The following is a 24026-nucleotide window of genomic DNA, read 5'->3' as shown; positions in this document are numbered from 1 at the left end:
TCTGGGAAACAGTGGAGGCAAGAGGAGCCTGGCGCACTGCAGTCCACGGGGTCACAAAGAGTCGGACATGACTGAACAACAACAAAGTCCCTACTACTAGGGTTATTGGGAGAATGAAAAAAGATAAGTCATCTAGGAGGATTAGCATAGAGTCTGGCTCATGATCTGTCTTCCATAAATGCTGCTGTTGTTCCTATTGTTATTAAAGACAGCGTCTGTCCTGCCCTCCAGGTCAGAGCTTCACTTGGAATCGTGGATGACTGAGTCCTCCCAGCTAGGAGGACTGTGTGATGTCCTGCTGAGCTTTCACCACCCTTTGGAATCAGAGTTTAAGCTCTTTGGCTGTCCTTTCTTGAAACGGACCTCCCCTTATCCTCCCTCTGCAGAGCGAATGAGTCTTCTGGAAAAGCTCTGGTCCCAGTTGACCAGCTCTGTGACCTTAGAATCCAAGCATGGCTTGTTTCTGAGTTCCATCCTTCCTCCAAAACCAGGGCAGTCAGACAGGGCTCCATGGAGGGTAACAAGTAACGAGGATCCCTCAAAGGGATGGGACCAGCATTTTGTTCATTATCCAGTAAAGATTCTTGTGCCACGGTCTCTACCTTCTTCTCATGGGGGAAAATAACATTTATCACCTAGAAGTGGTGAAACAAGCACCCATGAAGTGCTGGTGGTAACACAGATTAATAACAGAGCTTCACCAGAGCCATCAGGCAACATCTACCCACAACCTTAAAAGCACACATCCCACTCAATTCAACGGCACCTATTTCAGAGACCCTAAGTAAAGCTTCCTAAACTTGAAAAAGCTTTAAGCACAAATATAACCAGTTTAGCCTAGTGCTTTGTATATAATTGGTACATAATGCATTTTGATTAACTAATGAAACTATCATTTAATATTCTAAAAAATTAGAGAGCACCTTCATCTCAGTGTTGAACACAAAGGAGTAGCTAAAGGAGTTAAACACAAAGGAGCAGTTATGAGGCTTTTGTGCGTGTGCGTGTGTGTGTGCTAGAACCATTTTCATATAATTATACGTATCTGCCAAACCAGGAAGAAAGGTTTAGGCATATACAACTTTTCCAGTTAACATCTGCAAGCATAAACAACGATGATCTCAGTTTATAAATTCATCAGGGTCAGAGCAATTGACCAAGGTCTCTTTACTGCTAGGCTTACCAACAGTAAATTACATGATGAATTACTGTCCTTTCATTTCTCTTCTCTTACTCTCCTTGTCCAGAGACATTTTCTTGTAAAGTTTCAGTGCAGCTCACCTCCAGCCAAAGGTAATCTTTTTAGATAAGTACTCAGTTGCTCTGAATTTACTTATAATTATAACCTATTTAATCACAGAAGAAACTCTGCAGAGGTGGAGTTCAAGGCTGCATACAATAACAGGAGATCACAGTTTTGAAGTCTAGCACAGACTAAAATCCACAGATGTAACATTTCTACGAGATACACACTGACTGTCTCTTAAACTACATACTGACTCTTTATAAACATTATTTTTTAAATAAAGTAATGCAGCTAGGACAATCAGTCGCACAATTCACACAGCCCTGAAAAGCTTTTCAGTGCCAACTACCAGTTGGTCATGAAATGTGAATGAGCTTGAGACACTGTCCATTCCTAAGATTCAACCATGGATTAGCTAAAATATTGGAACACCTCTGCTTAAGAAGGCTATGTCCTTCCCTCCTTCCCCTCACAACTGAGCTCTGCTTGTTTATTTTTGGTGGTATTTGGTTGCACATGGCTAGACTGCTTCCAATCACCCTGTGAATCAGGAAAACCAATGATCTAAAACTATGACAGAATCTTAAAGTATTAAGTAGGCTGATTTGTCTATTTCAGGTAGCTGGTTGGTAGGCCCTCAGTAAGGCCTTTCATTTTCCTTCTATGCCTTCAAGGACATTGATCAGAAGATGAGTCTGAGCATCATACCATCTACCTCTTTTAACCAATGCCTGGCTAAAACTGGAATGTCCAGCGCAGTATATTTAAAAATCACCCACAAAAAGATGATTTTTGTGAGGATCACAGGTCTTCACAAAACCTGGAATTTCCATGAAGATGTTTGATCTTTATAATCCAAGCAGTCAGCATTGAAGTTAACCTTCTAGGAGGCAATTTGGTCCTTATAATCCAAGCAATCAGTGGTTGAGTTAAAACCCAAGCTTGAAGCTCCACATCCCTGGGTGAAAAGAGAGGCTGGGGACTGACTGAGATGGCTGGTGACTGCATTGGTACCCATGGGACTGAATGCGGTCCCTGGTCCAGGAAGCTGGTGATGCATAGGGGTCAAATAAGATCCACAGTCCATGCCCCCAAAAGTAGGAAACTGAGCCAGCATATCCTGATTATAACCTGAAGCCTCAGTACAGGTCATGGGGTAGAACCTCTGCATGCAGGGAGAGGAGGTGGACAGGGGATCTGACAATGGGGGGATGGCTGGGCTCCAGACAGACACAGGATCACTGCTGCTGGAAATGACTGGGACTGAGGCGCTAGAAGGGGGAGTGATATGGCCACTTGTTCCACCCTCTGAACTCACTTCCCAGGCAGAAGACGTCTTCTTTTTGGCAGGTCTCACTTTGTTTTGACCTCCATTCTGCTTTTGCTGCCCCTGTTGGCGGCTCTTCGCTGTTTGAATCTTAAACCATGCCTGTACCCTGGACTCAGGCAAATTGGTTTTCAGCGCCACCTCCTCCCACGTGAAGATGTCTGGGTATCGGGTCTTAGCAAACAGTGCTTCCAGCACATCCAGCTGCACTCAGGTGAGCGTCGTCCTCTCCTGCCCCTGTTTCCAAGGGGTGGCCGGGTAGCCCACCGAGGGGTGCAGCAAGTCCATGCCGGAAGCGGTCAGACTCAGCCCACTGACTGCATAAGGCAGTTGCTTAAGATAAGACATCATGCTAAGGTTGTTTGGAGGCGCAAAGTCAGCCCAAATCCAGGGGACCCAGCGAAAGGTCTTGCTTTGCCCGGATTGGACAGATTCAGAGTCCCTGTTGGGTGGGTTTGGAGTGGTAGAACTTGTCTGAGAATTAATTATAATAAATGTTTTCTTGATAAACTAACGAGATAATCTGAAGGGCATGCGTCCCTTAATTACAGGCCGCCGTGCTCAGCTCTGCTTCTCCATCAGGGCTGATTACTTTTCTGCCTGATGGAAAAGCTGCTTTCTGCCTTTAAAAAATATATGACCATTGAAAATTATGTTCATAGGACACTCTCAACTGCAACAGCCCATACTCTCTGGAGCGTGTTTCTCTCAAGGCAGCGCTGGCCTTCTGAGACGGCCCACACTGTGGAGCGCGTTTCTCTCTAAATAGATCCACTACCTGCTTATCACCTGGTCGGTCACTGAATTTTTTTCTGTGATGAGACATCAAGAACCAGAGCTTTACTATGTCCTGTCTAGTTTCACTTGCTCATAGGGGCCACTTACAGAGATCTTACACCCAGTGCATCTGACCAGAGTTCCAAGTACGAAACAGCGGTGCTGACACCTCGGTTCGGAGGACCGAGTGCAGAAGCTTCGCCGGACACGCAGTTCAAGATGGCGGCAGCGAGCCACGTGCAGGGACGCTGGGCCCGGATCTGAGACCTGGAGGCTGAGCACCGCAGCTGCTGAGCTCTGCGAGAACTCCGCCCCTTCCCCGCTGACTGATGACCCCGTAAAGCCCCCGGACGGCCTTCCGGCCTGTCAAGGAAGCATGCACTGTCTCCGTTGTTTGATTAAAGAATAAAACTTTACTTCTGAACTGAAGAAAAATATGTTTATAAAAAAACGGCGAAACAATGTGAAAAGATTTATGAAATGAAGGAAACAAACTTCATACCAAAGTCACAGCTTAAATTTTTTAATCTACAAAGGAAAAAAAAAAAAAGAGAATACTGAGTTCAAGAATGCTACAGTAAGGAAATACTTAACCAAAACATGATATATCTAAACAGAGGAATATTATGTAGCCATTGAGAACTGACTGTGTAAAAATTATAAAATGATATCTGTGTATGGAATGGTAATACAGCTCAAAGCATAATTACAGCTAATTTAATTATATAGGCTAAACTTATGATGATTTTTAAGCAGAATATTGAATATATGATTCATGAGTCGTCTAACCATATAAAAACTAAACCAATTTAAAATGCATGCATAAAGGGAAGGCCCTGAATAACTACAGTAAATTGTTACTAATGATCATGTTTGAGCTGCAACCCTTGAGTGCTTTTCTTTCTCTTCCTTTTTTATGTCTCAAATTTTCTCTAATTAAGGAGAATTACTTTTATAATAAACAGCATTTTGATTGACTGGTTGAGTAACAATAGCACAACATACACGCAGACACACACACACAGATGAAATAATAAGGAGTGGAAAGTAAGGGAGAACATTACTATGCAAACACCCTTCTCGGTTAATGGTTTCCAAATTTGTTTTCTAATAAGGCTAATAACGGCCATGTGTTATGGCAGGTAGCAGCCCAACCTAGCCAGAGAATCAGACTCAAATGATTCCCAAGCCACAGTTACACTTTGAATGTCACTTCAGCTCTGGTGACATTAGCTGGAGGCAGCAGCTGGGTGAGATGGTATGCAATTCATGAACAAGAGAACTCAGAACTAACTCTACACTTATTAAAAATCCAATTCCTTGTGCAGTTTTCAGAGTGCATTCGCAGGCTTGCCAAATCTCACCTTTGAAATCAAATTTCCTTTCTTCCATGTGCTGTTGCAGACTTAAGTCTATTGTTTCCAACTGAATTTTGTTTTTTAACTGCAATGCACTCAGGTAAGTCTGTTCTTGCTGATGCATTAGAAAAACCAGCTCAATGGAGGCCCACTGATTCACCACATGGTAGGTACGTGTCTTTTTGTGAATAATTTATCATTTGCCAGCATGAAGGAAAAGCCCAGGGCACCATGGAACAGGTCAGTTCCCCCCATCTCTCTCCAGCAGCTACTATCACAAGAAAAAGGCAGCATCAGCCTAAGTAATATTCCTTCACCTGTGTCCTGGGCATCATGAGACCTAAATACCAACAGCCACTAATGTCCTTCTGACTGTTACCTACTTCCAAACAGTTTCCCCAGTTGAAGGTTCAGTCTGGCATCCGTAAAGACACAGGTATCTTTATTCCTCCTTCTTCTCTGATGCAGAGGGCGGGATGCCTTTTTAATACCCCATTTCCTAACATATGAGGATACAGTATATAAAACCTGCCATCTGGCTCTTTCTTTTTTTGATGAAGCCATTTACATTTTCTTAGTATAATTAGTATTGCACAGTAACTTGTCAATACTCTTCTGCCATGACACTGAGTAACAGCTTACATATACCTGCAACTGGGGGGCTTTATTTGTTCCTTCATGCTTTCAAGTGCTGGCCAGGGATAATTACCAGGGAGATTATTACATGGTGTTGGCTTAATTAAATATGATAAAGGCATTTGCCTGTGACATGATGGGTCTGTTTCAATCTAAATGATATAAAATAGTCAGCCTCATTGAAGGCAACATGGTGACCCCGCAGAAGATTAGACCTAGCCAAAATAGAATCCTGCTAATGATGTGTCTGAATTTGATGTTCTATCTCGATTTCACTAGCTGTCTTTTTAATCAGAGAGATGTCATTACAATGATCGCTCCTGAACCTTCGTGCCCAGCCCTCATGAGAAAGCAGGGGACCTTCAAAGTACCTTGAAAGATTGGCAAAATACAAAATATTAAAGGCATAAAAGTGAGTCTGCTGACCCTGAATTGCTTCTGATCTTCTTGTTAGACTGAATAAAAATCTGTCTTAATTGTGGAAGTCTGCTGGGTTAGGCAAGTAAGAAACGTGAAGAGGTAAGAGACTGATGTCCAGTGGTTGCTGGACCCTTTCCCTCTTCCAGCGGAGATATTGCTGATGGTGGTGGTTAATTGGTTCTGTCGTGTCTGACTCTTTTGTGACCCCATGGACTGTAGCCCACCAATTTCCTCCATCCATGGGATTCCACAGCAAGAATACTGGAGAGGTTGCCATTTCCTTCTCCAGGGCATCTTCCCGACCCATGTATCAAACCCACATATCCTACATTGGCAGGCAGATTCTTTACCATCTGAGCCACCAGGGAGGCCCAGTGGAGTTATTGCTGGCTTATAAATAGATGTAAGCACTAGGCTTGAAGTCTGAGGGACAAAACTTTGGGTACAAAGTGTTCTATTTTAATTTTAGAGCAAAAGGAACAGAGGTTGATACTAAACCATATTTTTAAGACAAAAATTGACCTTATATCATGAACATTCATGGTGAGATGTTACCATGGTATGGTAGTAAAATGGCAATAAAATGGGAAAAGTCTCCAGTTCCCATTTTCTTGGTAGAGTTGGTGGACATAGCTGCTGCAAAGCCTAGTGGCTGAGATGGTCAATTCAGTCAAATACACATTAAAATCAGGCCACCAAATATCGATAAAACTAATTGCTACAACCAATAGTCAGGGGAGAAGTATCATTTGCAATCAGTGGGTATCTACTGTGGCTCCTGTGTGCAGGTCACCACAGGGGACAAAATAAACACCTTATGAAACTTTGTCCCAGTCAATAGTAAGAGACTTCCTTGCAGTTTATTTGAGAAAATGAGACGTATGTTGCATGAGTGTGTAGCAAGGAGAAGCACTCCCACCGGCCATGAGGAAAATCAGTCCAGTTATTTCGTACTTAGACAACTTACACGAGAGCAGTTAGTCCTTACAGCTTCCCTCTCTCCCTTCTGAACCATCAGCCTCAACCCAACTCACATCCATCACTCAGACAGAGCTGATCCTCTCAGCACTTCTTCTCTCTCTCTCCTCACTCCTTTCCTCTTTGGGGTCTTGCAGGTACCACTCTGGTCTTGCTTAATTTGGCTCTTCTAAGTAAAGAGTGCCCCTCCCTGGGACACTCAGCTCCTTTCCCCATCCCCTATTCCCTCCTAGTCCACAAGCAGGACTGCATCACCAGCAGCAACGCCCATCAGTGAGCTGGGAGTTCTGTCCAGACCTCAGGGGGAAACTCGTGGTAGTCCTCAGAGGAGTCAGGGAGGTGCTGGGGCTGGAGATGAGCCCTGGAGAGAATGCTGGAAAGGGATGGCAGAGGCCAGGGCCTCACAGGGAGGAAGACTGGGAGCAAAGGCCCTGAGCTTGGAAAGCGAGGGCCAGGGACCATGAGACAAGTGTGCATGGCTTAGGAATTTAAGTCTAACATGGAGCAAGATAAAATGAGAAAGACTTTTGCTGGCAGCAACTCAAAAAATGTTGTTTGTACTCTCAGAGGGTGCATTGGTGCAATGTGGGTTAATGTTAAAAACATGCTGAGTGAAGGAAGCTTTGCATAAGAGTGCATGCTGCATGACTCCACTTATGCCAAGTTCTAGAACAGAAGAAACCTAATCCACGGTACCCAATAATCAGAGCAGTGGTTGTTTCGGGGTTGCCGGGGGAGTGTCAGAATTGGCTAGGTAGAGCCTTGAGGAACTGTCTGGGAGAATGAGACTCTTCTACATCTTGACAAGGGTTTAGGTTCCAAAGATGCGTGCATATGTTAAACTCAGAGAATATACATGTAAGGTTTATACATTTCACTGTGGGTAAATTTTACATCAAAAGAGAACAAAGTTTACACAAATACTAGTTAACAATATGCATGCTAAAGTATTTAGGAGGAAGGTATATTAATGTCTACAATTCACTTTGAAATTCATCAAATCAAAACCATGGGGTGGATTAACGGATGGCTAGAGAGATGCATGGAGGGAGAGAGAGAGCAGAAATGCAGAGGGTGAAATGATACAGGCAGAATCTAGATGGTGAATGCACGTGCGCCAGCTGAAAAATTCAACTTTTTGTTAGGTTTGAAGATTTTTATAATAAAATGCAATTTAAAAAAAAATTGTATGTTGGGTACAAATGAGCCTTGAAGATAAGGTAAATATTCTGTTTTATCATCAAAGGACATCTCACATTTGGCACTGAGGAATGCTGAAGAAAAGCATTTGGGGGGAGGGGGCATTTAGTCAGACCTCTTGGAACTTACTGAATAATGGATAATATGTATTGGATAATAATAATAGATAGTAAAGACAGCAACAACCATGGCTACCGTTATTATTGCCACATATTGACTACTCTTTCTGTGTCCAGCATTAGGCTAAGTGCTTTTAAGAACCATCCTGTTTAATCCTGTAACAACACTAAGAGAGAGAGAGAGAAATAACCCTGATTTTTCATGAGGAAACTAAACTTCTGTAGATTAACTGATTTATCTGTAGATAACTACCAAAGCTAGTCAGGCAGAAGGTTGTGGAGCTGAGGTCTGAACCTAGGCTTAGGCAAGCGTATACTGGGAACATGAATGGCACCCAGTGTGAACTCCAGTCCACCAAATGCAGGATCTATGTAGCACCTTGGATCTTTGTGACAACATGCATTTATCCTGGGAAAGGCAGTGTTTCCCTAGTCTATCAGACCTCAGACCTCCCCAGAGCTAAAGAGGGAGTTTCAGTGTTTCAGAAATGATCTGAACCCGGTGTTAAATATATCAGCTTTGTATATAGGAGTTTTGTAAATTATTCTCAATGCATTTCGACCTAAATTCTATAAATTTTCCTTGACTTAAAAAGAGGTTGCAGGAAGCGGTGGAGACGCAGACATAGTGAACAGACTCGTGGACACAGCGGGGGGAGGCGAGGGTGGGATGAGAGGAGAGCGGCTGGGACACACGTACGCTATCCATGTGAAACAGACAGACGGGGGGGTTTGCGTGTGACTCAGGGAGCTGAAACCGGTGCTCTGTGACAACCAGGAGGGGCGGGATGTGTGGGAGGTAGGAGAGAGGTTCAAGGGGGAGGGGACATATGTATGCCTATGGCTGATTCATGCTGATGTACGGCAGAAACCAACACAACAGTGTAAAGCAATTATCTTTCAATTAAAAATAAATAAATTAAATACACACACACAAACATGAAAAAAGAGGTTGTACTAGACATTCCCCATTTTAGCAGAAGCCTAAGAAGACTTCAGCCTTAGAAGAATGATTTTAATGGTGGACTTTCAGATAGTGAAGTGGAGTGATGAGGAAGATATTTGGGGGTAGGTGGCTCTTGGGGACACTTCATTTCTTAAATTTGGCAAAAGAAACATTGGTATAGGATAAAGAGTCATTGCGTATTCCCTAGGAAATTTCATCTTACATCCTGATTTCACATAATTATAAGGAGGTGATTTTATGAGAAGTTATTTAAGCCTGGTGAAATTGGTTCTTTTTCATAATGAGGATGATTCCGTGTACTTCTCAAGTTATTATAAGGCAAAACACATGTCTGGGAACTCACAGGGTCTGGCCCTGTGTAGATTCCTCAATGGAAGCTTATTTCCTTCTTGCTCCACAGGAAGAAACGACAGAGAGTGGGACCATGAAACACTCCTCAGAGTTATGTGTAACACTGGAATTAGCAATTATGCTTTCCCCAGTATAACTTCCCATTGGGAAGCTCACAGTATAAAAAAATACATGCTTATGAAGGCAATTATTCTCTTTATGCCACATGATTTTCTTGTAATAAATACCATTCACGATATAGATTCCCCATTGATAACAGTACCAGGCAGTGCCTGCACTGCGAAGGAGCAACGGGATGATTGGCAGGGAGCTGTTAGTGGGTTTTCAGTCAGAAACAATGTAGTCTGTGATTCTGACAGTTAAAATAGAAGGAGTAGGGAATGAATTTCCATCTAAGACTTTTAGTGCTGGGCGCTCAATGGAAACTTGTTGAGTTGAGCTGAAGATGGCGGGGGGCAGCTTTTCACAAGATGCATAATGGCAATATCTTTGGAAAGAAACTCTCATGGTTCTAGACGAGCATATAGTCTCAGTAATTGGGGACTCAAGAGATGTATAACCAAAAGAATTATGAAATTCTATAACTCAAAATGCCCAAACACTAGTCTCTTTAAACAGTGAAAGGAAAAATAATATTCATTCTGCCTGAGGCATCCATAAACTATGCAAAGATAAGGGGGTTCCATGAAGAAATAAATGAATTAATTAAGAATGAGTGAAGTGACTGTGAGTGCGATTCAGCCTCAGAAGATAAAGGGATACACAACCAAAACTAGTTCCATAATGATTCATATCCTCATTCATTATCCAACACCTATGTATTGAGCATCTACTATGTTCCTGGTCTCATGCTATGGCCTTGGATATAATGAGAAATAAATCGATGCAAACTGCACTTTATAGTATTTAGCCCCACAAAGGAGGCAAATTGGACTTCAAAATTATCTCTGCATTCTCACATCTACTTGTCCAGCACCCTCACGTTTTAAAGTTCCATTTCTAGATGCAGATTCGAGTTCTTCCTTTCCATGTTTCCTCCCAGTCTTGTCACGGGGGCCAGGGAAGAGGAAAAACCTAGAGAGACAGAAGCAGAACCTTCTCCAGCAGGTCAGAGATAGAGGAGGGCTGTTTGCATTCTCTCTTTCCAAACATTTGATTCTTTTGTTTTCATATGTGCAATACCTGGAAATGTTACTATTACCCAGATCCCTGACCCAGATTATTGCTTTTCAAGCATTATCTCACCTAATCCTCACTAGAAGTTGCAAAGTACATATTATTTATATTATTGTTGTTGCTTGAATAGTTATCCCTCATTTAAAGATGAAGCATCTTTTGCATTGTCATAGGGCTGTAAATTAGGGCACCTAGAAGCTGAACATTCTGTCAACTATTGGGTTCCCAAAACCATGGTCTTGGTCTTGCCACTCTTCCTTTCCTTTTAAAACACGTGGGCACATTTATGTATCTACTGAAAACTATATCTATTAAATTTATATATTCATTCCAGTCATATGTTCATTTCTTTCAATAAATATTTATCAAATGCCAAACACGGGCAAACTGTAACGTAAAGACTGTCTTTTGACTTGAACTGTTGAAAAGTCACTCAGCTCTTCATGTGTATCTTCACATACTTTCAAAATTCATTCGACAAACGGTTCCTGAGTGCTCACTATTGCTCTCCTAGAGCTGGGGACAAAATGGGGTCTGACACAGGCAAACGGCCTGCGCTTATGCAGCATGCGTTCTGGCAGAGGGAAAGGAAATAAACAACTTTTAAATACTTGCTACATCATGACGTGATAAACACTGTAGAGATAAAGCATGGCCGGAGGAAAAGAGTGACTAGAAACAGGAGGAATGACTTCTGTGGAAAAGTGACATTCGAGCAAAAACTAGTTAAAAGTCGTAACAAGGCATGAGGCTATCAGGCGGGGTGCATCCCAAGCAGGGAGACTTGCGTGCGCAAAGGCCCTGAGGCGTATTCCAGGACTAGCAAGGCGACCAGGGCTGCTGGAATCCCATGTCCACGCTCAGAAATACAATCTACAAATGCCAAGGTTATTTTCTACACAGCTGTACCAGGAACATCCTGCTTTGTTCTTTCAATTTTAGAGCAGTCCATGTACCTCCAGGAGAGTGCTGGAGATAAACATTTTTCCTCTGCTTTAATCACGCCATGACAATGGCTGGATAATGAAGAGAATGCCCACCCAAGCCACTCAGGGCCTCTCCAAGAGTGACAGCCTGCTGATTAGTGAGATATATACAAACAGACACAAAGAGAACTGAACTCTCTTCTTTTTGCAACATAAATGGTCTTTGCTTTTAGTCCCCAAGTCTTTGTTCACTGCTTGCCAGGGAATCCCTCCCTCAAGTCCAGCCTACTGCCGTTTGGCTGGGAGACTTTAATCAGTAGACATGGAAGAAATGACCCGGCCAGGAGCATGGCCATCACTGAGCAGCCCGAGACAGGAGGAGCTGCAGATAAAAGAAGTAAAGCTGACAGTCTGGCTTCTAATTAGTGGAAAATTAAAGTTGATTTGCATTATTAGAATTATGGACTTAGGGGTTTATTAAATAGCATCCTTTCATATATATTTTCTATTAATACTCTGTGGTAGTTCCAGTTAGCTTTAGTGCTTGAGAACTGTGTGCATTAAGAGATAATATTTTAGAAAAGTCATGGGTAAATTTTGTGCCAAAAAATACAAGCTTGAATAATTTTCTTTTTACGAAGTCGCTAACAATGAAAAGGTAATCAACTCTAGTGCCACAGAACTCTTAGAAATCTTGAGAATCAGAATTCTCAAGGCAGAATCTTTGGAGCAGAGAGAGAAGCTTAGTGATCACTGCATTCAATTCTCTCGTTTTGTCTTGGGGAAAAGACAGAGTGGCAGGGTGAAGTCTGAGGTGCAGGTCAGCAGGGGGACAGAAGGGAAACCCCACCCCACGACGAGTCCCACTGCCTGCTGCTTCCCTTCCTGCCACTGACTTGTGGTTTCGCTTTGCAACTCCCCTTGACACACCCCGTACAAAAATTCAACGAGCCTTTCAAGTGTTCAGATAGTCATTTTTCTCTGTCTCTTAGCTCTGTACCTTCAATACATATCTGACCTGTGAGAACTCAGTGTAAACAGAAGCCATTTTTCTTGTTATCAAAAATTTTTGTATTTTCATTTTTTCCTGCTAGGGTTTATATATCAGTGTTTATATAAATAAATATGTATAATCAGATAAGCAGGAGGAAAAACTTACAGGCATCACTCCAAATTTCACAGCTTTGAGCCATTCTCATCCTTCCCCTTCAAAACTATGTCACATTCTGTTCAAGACAATGCAACTTGGAAAACACTAACTTAAACAAATGGAAGCCGTTGAGATAGGAAGCAAGGGATGAATAAAGTATGTTTTGGAAGTTTGCATGGCATTTCAGTTAGTCAGTTCAGTCGCTCACTTGTGTCCAATTCTTTGTGACCCTGTGGACTGCAGCACGCCAGGCTTCCCTGTCCATCACCAACTCCCAGAGCTTGCTCAAACTAATGCCCATTGAGCTGGTGATGCCATCCAACCATCTCATCCTCTGTCGTCCCCTTCTCCTCCTGCCTTCAATCTTTCCCAACATCAGGGACTTTCCTAAGAAATCAGTTTTTCATATCAGATAGCCAAAGTATTGGAGCTTCAGCTTCAGCATCAGTCCTTCCAATCAACATTCAGGACTGATTTCCTTTAGGATTTATTGGTTGGATCTCCTCGGAGTCCAAGGGATTCTCAAGAGTCTTCTAATCCACAGTTCAAAAGCATCAATTCTTTGGCGCTCAGCTTTCTATATGGTCCAACTCTCACATCCATACATGACTACTGGAAAAACCATAGCTTTGACTAGATGGACGTTTATCTGCAAAATAATGTCTCTCCTTTTTAATATGCTGTCTAGGTTGGTCATCGATTTTCTTCCAAGGAGCAAGTGTCTTTTAATTTCATGGCTGTAGTCACCATCTGCAGAGATTTTGGAACCCAAAAAAATAAAGTCTGTCACTGTTTCCATTGTTTCCCTATCTATTTGCCATGAAGTGATGGAACAGGATGCCATAATCTTCGCTTTTTGAATGTTGAGCTTTAAGCCAACTTTTTTCGCTCTCCTCTTTCACTTTCATCAAGAGGTTCTTCTTTACTTTCTGCCATAAGGGTGGTGTCATCTGCATATCTGAGGTTATTGATATTTCTCCCTTGAGAAATCTTGATTCCAGCTTGTGTTTCATCCAGCCGAGCATTTCTCATGATGTACTCTCTGCATACAAGTTAAATAGGCAGGGTGACAATACACACCCTTGGCATACTCCTTTCCCAACTTGGAACCAGTCTGTTATTCCATGTCCAGTTCTAACTGTTGCTTCTTGACCTGCATACAGATTTCTCAGGAAGCAGGTCAGGTGGTCTGGTATTCCCATCTCTTTAAGAATTTTCCACAGTTTGTTGTGATCCACACACTCAAAGGCTTTGGCACAGTCAGTTAGGCAGAGGTAAACGCTTTTCTGAAATTCTCCTGCTTTTTCTATGATCCAGCGGATATTGGCGATTTGATCTTTGATTCCTCTCCGTGGTGTTTAATCATGCCTACATTCTACTAACTCCTCGTTCACTGTTACAGTTGAGCTTACCCAGTATATTTTTCTGGCAGCATCATGTTATGAAAGCAACAGACCTCAAATAATCTATCAAGGAGCAGACACCTAGGTGGGAAGGATACGAAAGCTGAGTTCAGACAGTGCTGGCTCTGAACACCAGACCTTGGCCAGGCACCCAGAACTCTCTGTGCCTCATCAGAGGCATGAATAGGAGTGTTCATCCCATAGGGTTGCTATGAGAGTTACGTGGAAACAATGTGTGTTCTCCTTTAGTTTGGTTCTTAGCATACAATAAAATAATAAATACTGTAAATAAAACCTGACATATTTTTGTAAAGAGGGTCCCAAGCAGGGATCATCAAGTAGCAGTTTAATGATACTGAAATATTAATAAAAATATTTTTTACTTAGTTCATATTGTTATAAAGTCATAAAAGAAACAATGGTGAATCTTCTGCTGGATGAAACTAACAAAATACCAAATGATTGTGGTGTGCTTACCTCCCAAATGCAATGTGTCTTTCCACCTCCCAGCAGATGATAAGAAGGCAGCAGCTCCCCTTTAGACAGCTGACTGAGCAGAGGACCAAAGCTAACTGCTGATCCCATCATATCTAAAGAGTCTTGTGGCCAGGGTTGGGCTGCCCTCCTTCCCCTCACCTGCTAAGCATATAAATACATATCTGCATTCCCTGGTGGCTCAGAATCTGCCTGCAATGCAAGAGATGCCGGTTTAATCCCTGGGTCAGGAAGATCCCCTGGAGAAGGAAATGGCAACCCACTACAGCATTCTTGCTGGGAAATCCCATGGACAGAGAAGCCTGACGTAGCAAAGAGTGTATATACACACACATTCTCACACACACACACACACAATGGGATACTATTCAGCCATTAACAAGAATGAAAGAGTGCCGTTTGCAGCAACATGGATACAACTGGAGATTATCTTACTAAGTAAAGTCAGTCAGAAAGAGAAAGACAGATACTATATGATATCACTTATATATGGAATCTAAAATATGGGACAAATGAACCCACCTACAAAAAACCAGAAACAGACTCATGTACCTAGAAAACAGACTTACGGTTGCCAAAGGGGAGGGAGGGTGGGTGAGGAATGGATCGAGGGTTTGGGGTTGGCTGATGTAAACTATCACATACAGAATGGATAGACCAGAAGGGCCTGCTGTGTAGCATAAAAATATATTCAATGTCACGGGGTAAATCATAATAGAAATGAACATAAAGCAGATGTAAAGAATGTACAGATGAGTACAAATGAGTCACTTTGCTGTACAGCAGAAATCAACTACACTTTAATTTTAAAAAAAAAACAATAAAAACATTTTCCAGGAAAGTATTCATCAGCTCCCAGATTTGCTCAGCTCTTCACTCATTTGGTACAAGAAAAACGTTCCTCAAATCCAGACCAACTAGACCATTGCTCTGATCGTAGGTCCAGTCTTTCCTGCCTTTGTCAGACTGGAGGATTATAACAAAGCCGTGGACCATCTCCAAACACCCTCAAAGTTAAAGCCATTGCCTTGGAATTCACACACCTGCCAGAGAGATTTCCAGTCCCAAGACGGATTGACAGGGACATGTGAAGATGCTACAGCATTACTAAAGCCTGCATATTCAAGCTATAACAGTCAAATTGCTTCTACCTGATCAATTACTCAGAAACTGAACTTGAAACCAAAAGCTAAGTTGTTCTGGAAGCCCTCTTGGCAGCGTTAACTATCTCTTGGAATTAAATGTCGACATAATTCTTTCAGAGCTACGGTCTTGCTTTTGCTCCAAGGCTTCCTTCCAGGCATATGAGTGAGTGCTACACAGGTAAACATTCTTTGAAAACCTCTGGGTGAATGGTGAAGGTCTTTGTGTTTGGGGGTTTTGGTGAGAATTTCAAATATCAAGAAAACTTTTCAGATACAAATGAAGGTAGTTACGGTCATTTATTCAAGTATGTGCAAATGCCTACTGTGAGTCAACCCTAAGCAAGGCGTCAGGGGCATGGAAAGAGGTAAAAAGTGGTCTAAATTTTAAAGAAGTCTGAGCAAGCGGGGCAACAGACGGGGAAGTTAAACGACAATACATCATGAAAATGATTTCCCCACTATATGAACTAGGAGCTTGTGTGGGAAATGAAGACAAAATCACCGAGTCCCACAGAGTTGGCAAGGCTGGTGGAGAAGAGAGTGTTGATGCTTAGTGATTCCTGATGGATGCAAAGCAGTTTGCCAGGGAAAGAAGAAGGAAAATTGAAGGTCAGTCCTCAAATGGAGAATGCGCTAGCAACCGCTACAGGGGGGATACAGCAGTAGAAAATACCACACTCTCTGCTGCCACGAAGCTTATGAGCATCAGATGAAGTCACGTAGTGATGGCCGGGTGATGGGCACACAGAGGTGAGAGCTGTTTTGGCCATCAGTCTGAGTACCAGATGACTCTCTGTTTTAATATGTGCTCACAAGAGCGTGATTTTCTGGGAGTTCTGCCCTCAGCTATCGGTCATATCTAGAATGGTCTTCTTGAGCCTGTTTCCTCATCTGTAAAAGGAGGAGAGGAGTGCTAATACTAGCCAATACTTTAATATTCACTGACCTATTTGCTCACTGCTTGACCCCATACAAAGCACATAATAAGCACTGTCTCATTTAATGTTCCCCAAAGTCTCCTGTGATCTCCATTTGCAGAAGGGGAAACTAAGGCTAGAGGAGGCTAAGTGACTGGGGCAAGGAACTGCTAAACTACAGCTTAATCATCTCTGCTTCCAGGCAGGTTAAGGGAGACAGAGCATGAGGAGGGCTTCACAGGGCGCCTGGTTTGTGGTAAGTGATCAACAATGGTGGCTGTTAATGTTATCACTAGAGATTGCCGTGAAACATCAGTTCTCTTCCTATCAGGAGGATATCAGTGTTCACTTGTCCATTTGGGAACATGGTGCCTTCTCCTCTTTCCCTAATGTTTTTTTGGCTATGTCTAACTGGCAGACAATACATCCACATCTAACCAATAGGTTCTTGGCCAAGCTACCCTAGTAACATATGAAAGGTATGCAATTTTTATAAGCCGCCTCATCAAAACCTTTCCTCGATAGAGGTTAAACACTGAACATTTCAAACTAAGTTCCTGGACCTGGTTAAACTTGAAAATACCACTTGCTGTACTACCTCCAGCCTGTACTCATGCACCTTCCCCCACTTTGAAGGCTCTGAGACTTGGTTTCTGCCCAAGCAGAAGCAAGAACTGTAAAGTCTTCCTGCTTGTCTCTGAGACCTACTATAATTTTAACGGCTAGCTCCGTGTTTCCTTCACTGTACTCATGTCCCTACCATAACTCTTACCACAATTTTGGCATGCAAAATATTTAACAAGGCATTTAATCCAAACAAATGACTAAACATCCGATAACGCCAGGCAATGCCCATCCTACCCAAAGGTCAGCCATGCCACAATGGATTTCCATTTGCAAGCCAATTTCCAAAGCAAATTTCCCTAATTGCTTTGGTTTGCAGTTTGGTTTGGTTTTGTCTCCACATCTTGGAAATCAGGGGTTTTGTTCATCTTACTCATCAGTAAACTGCAGTTGAGTGAATACATGAATGAAGGCATAGACGAATGCCGCACCAGAATGAGAAAACAGAAATAAGGAAAAGTGAAGGAAGAAAGCCAGAATCTAAGTTTTGAAAGATTTTAGAAAATTGGAGGCGCCACCAGAAATGACCAACCTGAGAAAATGTGGCTACAAGAAAAACTATTATTTGAACACAATTACTTCCTCAGAGACTTCAGATTAATCCTTCTGTGCACTCCCTTCTCTAATCTTCCCGAACACAACTTGCTTAAGCGGTTTCCTTTGTTATTCCCTGGTTTTCTCTCCCTGCAATCACCACCATCTAACTAGAGGGTCAGAAGGGAAGGCTTGTAAATGCTCTGCCCCCATGAGCCTTCATCTGGGGCTGAATGCACAAGCCACATCCCTGGAGGCCTGTGGGCAAGCCTCAAGCATCAGAGAACGGGGGAAAGTTGGAGGAGGGCTGCAGGCCGTGGTTAATTGTCTGTTGAGTCCCAGTAGGACCAACTGTATTTGGAACAAACAGAACACTGCCTACATTTTATTAGGCCTATCCATGCCAATGTACAAGTGTATGTGCACGCCTGCGTAAGTGTGTGAGCGTATGTGTATAAACACACACACACACACACACACACACATACTTCTAACAAATTTCTTTTTCATGTTATAGTAATGAGGACTTGGAAACTACTGCATTGGTTTGAGTTTCCCCTTAAAATACAGGAGTGCTCTCACAAAATGTCATTTCAATTACAGAAACCCAGTAATGAACCAAAAATACCCTCCTATGCTCTCTTGGCTCATGAAGTACCCACTGACTGTGACAAGCACTAGTAGAGGTTTGGGGGTGTATTATTAATAAAAGGATGCAAATGAAATGAGCTGGCTTTTAGAGATCATTATCGAGAGTCTAGACAGCAAAGGTTTGTCAGAAGCTGTTTTGCATTTTGCCGTATCATCATCACAACAAAAGGCAGAGCTGCTTAGAAACTTAAATAAATGAATAAATAAATCAAATGATAACAAATATTGATCCAACAGCCCTGAATAGAGAGAGAATGGCTGACTGTCTACTTTTGTGCAAAAGCCTTGTCTCTGCCTGATAATGCTTAGCATTAGAGAAAGCAAAATGCGCTTTTCATGGCAATTCTCAGGAACCTCATACAATTCTCACGATTTTTTCAGAAAATGGGAAGCTGGTTAGAAAGTTTGATTCAACAACTGGCTTATTTAATATGCAACAAATATTGACTTTCCTAAAGTTCAGGCCCAGAAATGAATTCGAAACAGTAATTTTCCTTGGTAGTATGCATTCAGTCACTCATTCAGGCATCATCTGTTCATTATTCAGTGATGATTATCAATGAGGGTCCATTTGTATTCGGGAATGAGAGGTAAGGAAAAGCATAGCATGTTAAAACTTATATTTTAGGACCTGAGGCAGAAATAGACATAAAAGAGTTTTGTAGAACCCTGAAGGAGAATCAAATGTCAGGCCTTAGAGTGACTATAGATGACATTCAGAGTTGGGGAGTTTCCCACCCTTAACCCTACGCAGTGAACTACAGAGGGCAACAGGCAGTCCTGCAATCTTGAGCGTCATTCCAGTAGTTCTGAAGCCAACAGAAACATGAGCACCAGCTGAAGAACCATGGAATGCTTAGACCTGTAAGGGACCTAACGGATCATCCAGTTTGGTGATTCACAAAGTTTCCCGGATAACTGCTTCATGGAAGAAATATTTCATGGAACTTTAACTTATAAAAAGAGTGAAAGAGGAGTGCTCCTGGCTGAAGGGAGGGTGGGGTGCATAGGACTCCACTAGGGTCTTTCTTTTCTTGTTGCTTGGACCACTTCTGAGGCAGAAGACCACAAAATCAAGGTCTCTTACAGTACGACATAAAGACCATTACTCAAAGTCAACCCCATTCATCTGATTGTTAAACAGAGATTAGGAAAGATCAATGGCTTGTCCAAGGTAACAAAGTCAAATAAGGGATACAAGTTGGCACTAGGCTCAAAGGTTGCACCTCACGTTATAGAACATAGTCACTTGATTAAGAAGTATGTTTTTAGAGGGAGACACACCATTGTTTTAGATGCCTTGAGTTCAAGGTGATGGTAGGACATCCATGTGTTGGTGTCCAGGAAATAGTTAATTTAAATATATAGGCCCAAAGCTCAGCAGAGGAATGACACCAATTTCTTAGACTTCAGTGCTGTCAACACAGAGAGGATAAATGTTGTCCAAAGACAGAGTATAGAGCCTTCAGTTAGGGGGTAGGAAGAAGAACCAGACAAGAGATGTTCAGAGGGGTCAGAGAAAAACAAAGACAAAAACAGATCCCAAATTTTTTCATATAGAGTTATATACTGACTCTGAATTATGCCAAAATAAAATATCTGTGAAGAGACTGAACTTGAGAGACCATTTGCTCCTCTGCTAGTCATTTCCTTCAGCACACTCAGCCCCTTCTGCATTTGTCTTCTTCTCACAAAGGCTACCCTCCCAGCCCCATAAGGAAACAATGATACATGGGAGCCAAAATGTACTGTTACCAAGAGTTGACTATTAAATTTTCAGGACTTTTGTGAACCATAGATGTTAATAAAAATTTAATTGTATGCACTATGGTTAAACAAATTATCTTGAAAGCAAAGCCAACAAATACACAAAATATATCATTTCTTAATTACTTTACTATATTTTATTATTATCTCTGCTCTTATGATTACTTATGTCTATACTCCACTTTGTGGACAAAGGTCTGTATAGTCAAAGCTATGGTCTTTCCAGTAGTCATGTACAGATGTGAGAGTTGGATCATAAAGAAAACAGAGCACTGAAGAACTGATGCTTTTGAACTGTGGTGCTGGAGAAGACTCTTGTGGTGCTGGAGAGTACCCTGGACAGCAAGGAGATCAAACCAGTTCATGCTAAAGTAAATCAACCCTGAATATTCACGGGAAGGACTGATGCTGAAGCTCCAATACTTTGGCCACCTGATGTGAAGAGCCATTGGAAAAGATCCTGATGCTGGGAAAGACTGAATGCAGAAGGAAGGGAGGGTAACAGAGGATGAAATGGTTGGATGGCATCACTGATGGAATGGACATAAACTTGGGCAAACTCCAGGAGATGCTGAGTGACAGGGAGGCCTGGCATGCTGCAGTCTATGGGGTTACACAGTTAGACATGACTTGGCCATGACTTGGCAACTGAACAACAACAAATTGCTGTTCTATTTTATCTAAGGGATTCCCTGGTAGCTCAGCTGGTAAAGAATCCACCAGCAATGCAGGAGACCCTGGCTTGATTCCTGGGTCAGGAATATCTGCTGGAGAAGGGGTAGGCTACTCACTCCAGTATTCTTGTGCTTCCCTGGTGCCTCAGCTGGTAAAGAATCCGCCTGCAATGTGGGAGACCTGGGTATGATAGAAATACTAAAATGGGGTGTAAATATGCATCTCTTCTCTACTTCGCATTAAGTGATGTCGTGTTGGTAGCTTGAAATCAGCCATGCTGGAGGTAGTTGCCACAGAAACAGGCCCATGCTACCAATCAGGACTCTGGGGTCTCCAAGACCCAATATTCTGCCTTGTAGTTCTGGTCGTTTGGAAGGTCTGGCTGAACTTCCTGAACTTGTGTCCTCTCAATAATTCCCTGTTTTTCTTAAGCTTGTTTGAGTAGGTGTTTGCTATTTTCAAACAAGTGTTCAATGACTGAGAATTGGACATTTTCAAAAGGAAAAGTCACATCACATGTTTTAGAGTTAGGGCTTCCATCAGTTTAGACTTGCATCAGCCAATCATGAAAGGTGCAAAGATCTACTCAAAATAAGATTCTAAGCTAAGTTGTTTAGGAAGTGAGGGATTGCAGAGGAGATTGTTCCAGACACATGGGCTGTGGTGGGGGAGGGAAGGGGGCAAGAGAGGACCAGGAGCCTGCAGGAAGGAGCACACCAAAGCAGGAAGAAAGCCTTCCTTTCTACATACTGCTGTCTGTCCTTCACTGCCAGATCTTTGAACAGAAGTTGACAGTCCGGAGAAATCCACTATTAGCTCCATTACATTTCCAGCTATTATTCAATTCATTGTTCTCACACCTCGGGCCATCTTATTTACATAATAAGAAGAGATTTGGCAGAGAGGAGGGGCGAGTATCGATTGTCAAGGCCTGCCTTGTTAGTTTATACTCTAAATAACAACTTGTTTCCCATGCTGCTGTTCTGGGGAACATACTGTTAATTTCAGTCAGCATCTTGTTTTCACCAAATCTGGCAGCAGAGTTTTTAGAGGAATAGCTGTTTAGACATAGTCATTATCTGAGGGTGCTTTAGCCAGTATGTTTCTAGGAGACAGATACAACCAACAAGCTATGCCAGTGGAGAGCAGTGCTGGCCTACAGGGTCCAGGTTTTTGGGTCTTTAGACAGAAGAATGATTTCCTAGACTCACATGTGGGTAGACCCACATTTCTCACCCGCTCACCCACCCTCACAGTGATAAACAAAAGGCTGTGAGTAGGGATGGTCATATAACTCTTGTAGAACTTAAGGTGTAAAATGAAAATGCGGGGTGTCTTGCTCAAAAAACAGGCAAAGATTTTCTTTTCCTTTTTTCCACCATCTCTCCCTGAACCTGTCACAGTGTTTTTTCTTTGCTATTTAATGTCACGCTCTCCCAGGCGCCTGGAGCTCTGCCTTTCGCTTCCGCAAGTAGACAGACTCCTGATGGACACCCTCGCCCTGGAGCTCGCCGGGGGCAGGGCAGCGCAGCGGGACCCGGGCAGGGCCAGGGAGCAGGTAGGCAAGAGCCCAGCGCAGGGAGATGAATGAGGGAGCTACGGGAAGTGGGGCGGCCAGAGAAACGAGGCTCCCAAGCCCCAGACTGTGCTCCGGTGTCCCATAGGATTCCATTTACAAAACACAGAGACAAAGGGAAAAAAAATCTATTAAGAATTTCAAGATGGTGAATACATAAAACAGATAGCCAGAGGGACTGTACTGTATGACCCAGGGAACTCAGACTTGGGCTGTGTGACAACCTAGAGGGGTGGGATGGGGTGGGAGGTGGGAGGGAGGGTCAAGAAGGAGAGGACATATGTATACCTATGGCTGATTCATATGGATTTTGGGTGAAAATAAAAAAAAGGCCACAATATTGTATAGCAATTATCTTTCAATTAAAAATAAATAAATTTTAAACAAAAGAATTTCAAGATGGTGAAATTAACCTCCAAACACAGAGTCTCCTTCTGAGCAGAGGACACTAAGCAACCGCACAAGTCACAGGCCCATAAAGCCATCCCTGACCGTAAACCTTTCTTTCTCTTGTCTGTCATGGGGACACTGGTTGGTACACACCTGGCTTTGTATGTAACAACACGTGCTCAAGACAACATACAGTTAAGCAGTGAACAGGAGAGATGCTCAGAAAGCAGGAGGATGGGAGAAGCTGAGTTGGCTGGGAGGAGGACCAGAACCATAATTTTGCAATTGCTGGTGACTGTCTCCCATTCTATCACTACTATAGTTTGAAGCTTATGGGCTTCCCTTGTGGCTCAGCTGGTAAAGAATCTGCCTGCAATGTGGGAGACCTGAGTTCGATTCCTGGGTTGGGAAGATCCCCTGGAGAAGGGAAAGGCTACCCACTCCAGTATTCTGGCCTGGAGAATACCATGGACTGTATAGTCCATGGGGTCGCAAAGAGTCAGACACCACTGAGTGACTTTCACTTTCCCTTACGTGTTTAAATGAAAATATTTGAAGACCCTTGTTTTAAATGACCAATCTTAACATTAAAATTCTCGGTAAGTATTGGCCAAAAGGATGTACGTCTATGGGGTCACACAGAGTCGGACACGACCGACAAGGCTTAGCAGCAGCAGCAGCAGCAGCCATAACAGAAAAGTGGAAATCAAATCCCCCTATGCTTTTGGGAAAAGGAATCAGCTTAAGCCAATCTCTTGCAATTCTCGACGCTAACAAGCTCCAAGAGGACTTAGGGAATTTCTCCTTGCTCTTCTGTTCAACCTTGATCGGTTGTGAGCATTCTTTTAGACATTGCCCCATTTTCCTTATCAAGAAAACAGAAGTCACGTTTGAGGCCTTTTTCCTCCATCTGAAAGCCTTCTTAAGAGGACTGTAAGCAGCACTGAGCTCAGCTTTTAGGGGAGCCCTTGGGCTCTTCTTATTCCCAGAGAGCTAGTCTAGCAACACTCAGACCTGAGGAGGGGAAGCAAGTGGAGGAAGGCCTCTCACGCAGGCCCGCAAGAGAAATAACTCATAAGCTCCCGGAAAAACAGAGAATGAGCCTTGATCCACCTGATAAAGACAGAGGCTGGTTGAGACACACGCTCAGGCCCAGCTCTCTTAAGGACTAGACATCCTTCCTGAAGGTTCAGGAAACTTCCGCTCATTTAGATCAGT

General features: G+C 42.8%; 1 protein-coding gene and 1 pseudogene across 2 annotated transcripts in view; both read right to left on the bottom strand.

The window, feature by feature from the left end:
- Nucleotides 1-24026, bottom strand: part of CDH13 (cadherin 13) — a 1049904-nt gene that overhangs the window by 919461 nt on the left and 106417 nt on the right. The window lies entirely within an intron of this gene.
- Nucleotides 2058-2924, bottom strand: LOC102182900 (annotated as a pseudogene).

Source organism: Capra hircus, chromosome 18 (assembly GCF_001704415.2).
Source record: "Capra hircus breed San Clemente chromosome 18, ASM170441v1, whole genome shotgun sequence".
NCBI classification, from domain to species: Eukaryota; Metazoa; Chordata; class Mammalia; order Artiodactyla; family Bovidae; genus Capra; species Capra hircus.
Note: the sequence above shows the minus strand (reverse complement) of the source record. Positions and strands in the feature narration are given on the sequence as shown.